The sequence below is a fragment of the Chelmon rostratus genome, chromosome 6 (genome assembly GCF_017976325.1).
Source record: "Chelmon rostratus isolate fCheRos1 chromosome 6, fCheRos1.pri, whole genome shotgun sequence".
Lineage (NCBI taxonomy): Eukaryota > Metazoa > Chordata > Actinopteri > Chaetodontiformes > Chaetodontidae > Chelmon > Chelmon rostratus.
The window spans coordinates 9,417,398-9,423,185 of record NC_055663.1 but is presented as its reverse complement, the minus strand read 5'-3'; positions in this window follow the sequence as shown (position 1 = coordinate 9,423,185).

Below are 5,788 nucleotides of genomic sequence, written 5' to 3'. Positions count from 1 at the left end.
AATAAAAGAAACACAAGAAAAGATGAAATGTAACTTTAACGCTGTTAATGCAAATTTGAGTTGGGTGGAGCTGCAGAAGTATCACCCCCCCATTCCATACAGGGATGGAAGCACCTGAAGCACGATCGGGTTTGGGTTGACTTCAAGCCTTTAAGTTGAGGTTGGGTTTGGTTTTTTTCCAAGATACTTTACTGAGACATTATTTTTCTTTCTCTCTCTGACTCTACTAATCATCTGCATGTATGCATCACGTGCTGCAGGTAGAGGTGAAATTCTCAGTGGGAGGAGAAAAAGACGGGATGATCAGTGGAATCCCAAATTCTGCAGCTCCAATCGAGTTCAACAGACAGGTACTTTGCACAAGTTACAATATAACATAAGCTGTAACCCCACAGGAGCTGGTAGAGCTTCTGGTGGAGAGAGAGATCTCTGTGTCCCTCCAGGAGAGGAGAGCAAGGGATTTTATTCCCACTATGTTCTCACACAAAAGAAAACCAGCAGGATATGGAAAATTGTGATTGGAATGCATGCATCACAGCAATTGGTTAACCTCCATCGACCTGAGAGACGAGCATTTCCACATCCCCATCATTCCCTGGCACAGAAGAACAAATATGGCTGTCCCCTTGGAACTTTTCCACATGAGGAAAGTCCAGAGGTGGTTCGGCTGTCTGCGCCTCAGTCCCGTTTGGCAGAAGAGACAAATGCTGCTCACGCCTCTTCACTGCAGTAAGACTTGCCAGACTGGAAATCTCTGCGTGTTCTGTTATTGGGGTTCAGAAAGCGCCGTCACACACTGATAGTAGGAAACATCCATTCCTCCGCATAAACTGTCTGGAGCTGTCCGAGGTACTGAAAGTGCTGAAACACTTTGCTCTGCTGCTTACAAACACACGTGTTGTAGTAAGGACCGACAACATCAGAGCAGCAAGCCAGGAGCCTCCTGCTGAGGTCAGACAGTCACCGGTTTCCCATGTGAGTGGTGTACATCCTGGGTGTAGAGAACTGCACTGGCTCGTGAGGGTCCCTCTACCAGCAAGTGGAGGCTGAACTCCACACTTGTTCAGGCATTGTGGTACAGATTTGAGAAGGTGACGGTGGATCTGTTCACCACATGAGAGAATTCACAATGTGCACCATGGTTCTCCACGAATGCATTCTAGTGGCACCAGAGGGCACAAGCTCGTCTTGGTTCCTCACCATGCCGTGGGGAAAACATGTCACCAATGGACAGTACAATCCTTCAGCTCCCAGTGACGAGATGATGGCTGTGGGTCTGGCCGCTGAACAGTGCTTGGAAAGGTTCGGACTGCTCCTTCAGTGGTGCCCACTGTCCAGGGCACAAGAGCCCCTCGAGTACTGTGTGTTATGTAGATGTAGATGGTCCACTTTTCAGCGCTGGTGTGTGGAGAGAGGCTCAGATCCCACATTGTGCCCTTAGCCTCTCATCTTAACCTACCTTCACACATTGGTTGATAATGATTTGGTTCCATCTACAATTCCTAGATGAAGCAACTAATCTAAACTAAAATCAGCGGCTAAATTGACTAAGAGAGTGGGAGGCCAATTTGTGTTGTCTCTCACTGTCCTGCATTTCTATTGCAAGTCGGTGCAGGGTTCTACCCACCTCTCAGGTAGGAGGCAGAAGAACCATCCCACTGTCTCTGGCCAGTGGACATCTGTCCCAGTATGGTTTGCACACAGCAAACTTCAGGCAGACACAGCAGCTGTTTGCCCATTACAGAGGGCACTCATAGGACTTCTGACTCCTCATCCTAATCTGGAGTTAGGATACGTATCTAACAGTGTTGGTCAAGTTACTTTCAAAATGTAAGTTACTGCACATTACTAGTTACTTTCATGTGGAAGTAATAACTTATTTTACAATATTGTGGAGTAGTGCATTACAGATTACACTACTTTTGCATAAATTATTACCCTCCAAAAATGCAGAAGTACAACGAGCTGTTTGTGCTATGGTCATATCGTGGTTTGCAATGATAATGCTATTGCTACTATTGGCATAACCTTGTCTCTATGACAGCATCTGCTAGTCATGACACTAGTGAAGCTAAAAAAAATAAAAACCTTTATTGGTAAACAAAACTCACTGACTGTGATAAGAAATGAACAACTATAGTCATACATAATGTGTGTTCTGAATATCAGTTTGCATTGTTACTCAACATCTGTGATTCCTGCCATCCTCCAAGTGAAATAAGCAGTTAATGAGGCTGTCTGTAGGGAGTGAGGAGAGTGGAGGAGGAGCAGCCGGCTCTCCTTCCCTCCTCACTGCTACTCTGCGGATACAGAAATAGACGAGGTTCGTGCTTTGTCAGAAAGAAAATCCTCCTTTAATCAGATGTGTGTGTGTCAGACATTGATGGACATTCACATGGTTTTAAAACAAAACCAACATGAGCAACATCAAATCTCTCTTACATGAACATCCATCAGGACACACACTAAAACTCATGCCAGACCACAGACAACATGTACAGCACATGCGTGCAGTAAGTCACCCACACCCTTTACTTCCTCCTTCCTCCTCCCTTCTTCCTTTCTATCTCAGTTTCAATTATACTTCCTGCCTGCTTTTCTTGTCTGCATTATAAATCAGGCCGAACACAAATAGCACTTTCTCTCATACCGCTCGACCACCTCTTCTCTGCTGCAGCCTGTCGTCTTGTCAGCATGTTTAACTCGTAATTTATGGATTCACTGGAGAGCTCAGTGACTCAGTGGAAAACAGTAATACACTCTGCATCCATTGCAGAAATTAGTTTCGAGCGTTCCTCAAGATAATCTATGACTTTTGAGAGGCATGACCTCTTTTTTCTCTTCTGGCATTAGGCTCGAAATAAGCTTGGAATCGGATACACAACATATACACACATGAAGCGAGCTTGACGTAATCAGGGTGGCTTCAAACAAGCGAACAACATCGATGCTGGATAACTGGTCTGACAAAGCTGCTTACCAACTGAGTGATTACCATTGTTTAATTTCAGCTATTAATGTGTTCACATGAAAGAGGCAACAGCTTTAATGACCAATCGCATCCAGTTTCAACAAATCTAGACAACTTAAAATTAGATCAAATAAGAGCATCCGTCTGTACAGAAAAATGGTTTTGTTTTTAAAAAGTATTAATAGAATGAAAAATTGAATAAGCACACAACTAAAATATGAGCAGTGGAGGTAATACAACATAAACACTAAAAATGAGAGGCTATACTTTGATATTGACCCAAATAGTTGATTGTGTATTGGTGACAATGGTTATGATCAATGGACCAATCTATTCAATTCGATTCTATGTTTACATCTACGTGCTCATACTACTTTAGTAGCACTTTGCCAAAATACATCTGTGGTCAAGAAGTGTAAGAATCACCTTTAAAAGCATAAACCGGAACAGAAATTACAATTACCAACACAAACCGCGGTGTTGTGAACAAACACATTACGAACACTCACAAAAAGTAACATTTGCATTGTGTAACATAGGAAACTACTCAGTCCAGTACGTACTGCTAATAGTACTGCAGCGCAAGGTATTCCTGCTGTTGTTGTCAGCTGTGTTCATGCTCCCTTAGCCTTGCATAGTCAGACCTTTCTCCTCACTTTGTTTTAGAGCCAGATATTCCCCCGCTGCTAACACAAGGCGACAGTGGAGCTGGTAGCTGAGGATGCTAATGTTATATTGGAGCTCCAGTGTTTATCTAAAGAGAACAGAGAACAGTTGCAGACTGGACACATTATTCCAACACTATGTGGACATTCCCACTAGAAGGGACGACATCTTGGATTTGTGCTACGGTGACAAAACCAAAGCATTTTTGTGCCTATGCTTTTCCCTTAAAACTTTATTAACAACACAGTGATGTTCAAACAGGAACGTAAACATCACAGGCCACAATCCTGCAGCGAGGATGCCATCACACAACTCCAAGGCTCCCTGTCATGTTTACATTTTGTTCTCATTTGATGCAGCTGCATTGTTTTATACTAGAATTCTAATTTCGGATCAATTTGTTGCTGCATTTAAAAGGTTCATATTTTAATTGCTGCTTATTTCGAATGGATTTGTTAAGAAATTAATAACAACTCAGTAAATTTATATCTATGCATTTATTTGTTAGATTTTACAATAGTAGGGAAGTAATGTAGAAGTCAAGCCTGACGTTGCCTTACACATGAAAGAATGTTTCCAGTCTCTTCCACACAGCGAGGACATTAAACACTGGTTTTGCACTGGTACTTGGTATATCCAAATTAATTCAAAGTATCTGGATCGGATCGGAAATGAAAAAAGTGGATCAGTGCATGCCTAATACACACATGTAAGGCTTCATTATGCTGTCAGCATTTTAATCACAGCAGCATACCCCGTAAAATGTGCAGCTCAGTACAGGCTAGTAAATAAATATGAGCACTGTATGGCACCAGAACAACAGAACCAGCTCCTCTTAAACAAGACCAGTTACCGGTTACAAGCTCTGTCACACTATCTGCCACTATTTATCATCAGATGATTCTTATTCAACATCATCCCTGGCAGTTCGTGTTTTCACTGCAGTCCATGTCAGTTGGATTCCTTATTCTTTCCTATACTTTATACTCCTATACATGGAAGCAGTTGACTTAATATTTAGTACCTGTTCACATCATGAAGTGCCACTGGTTCTTGTGAATTAGTTGGCTGAGGAATCTTTTTGATGTTGTGATTCTTAAATGCGATACACAAGCAGTTCATAGTTAGTTTTTAAAAGGATTTTGGCCTGAAATTTTCTGTTTTAAATTTTGGTGTGATCGATTCCGTCATTGAATTTGGTGTGTAGGTTATTATTGGAGCGCACTATGGGGGATCACACCTTATCTCACCTGCTGAGGAGGCTTCCTCAACACATCCTTTTTTAAGACAGATGTTTGTCAGAGTACACTGGGGTTATCAGTGTAATCAGTTTTACCTCATTTTGCAACAAAAAACCAAAACATCTTTTTGTTTACTACTGAGGTTCCTTTACCTCTGATGTGATGCATGCCTCTTGCTGACCATGGGACCCATTTGATTTTAACATGTTATCATTTAGCTACCTAGAACCACAAAAAATTCTACCACAATGTCGCAATTTACACACTTAACTAATGTCATGCAGGGTTTTGTCAGGGTTTTAGTTTCTGTGATTATTAAAATGCAAAGGTTTTACTGTTGAAGAAAGAAATGTGGGAACTGCTATCAATCCCCACCACTAGTCTACATGAACATTAGGGTTTCTACATTATTCAGCTGATTAAAGTGTAGGTGAATGTACGGACTATGGGCAGGAATGGGACTGTAACAGTCCACTGTGCAGTGGCTGCACTGTGTTATAGCCACACATGCACAAACACGCTCACACCCACCCACACTTGGGTGTGGGTATATGTATGTGTGTGGGTGTGTTGAGTAAGATTACTGAGTAAATCCATACATGCTCATGGCTTCCTGATGGCATTTCATTCCAATGTTATTCACAAAAAAATGTTTTAAAGTCGGACAGCTTGACTTTTTAAACATTTACCTCACGCGTACATAAATACACAAATACACAGCATAACAGACTTATGTGTGAACTCAGCCCTAGTGTTCAGTATTCCACTCCAGTACACATGGAGGCATGTTATGTAACAGCAGGTGAGATCTGTGAGCAAGGGTCACACTTGCACATTTGATGTTACTTATATGAATCATAATTTGTCGTTACAGTGAAATACATGCAGTTTAATTTCTATTATGCAGTTA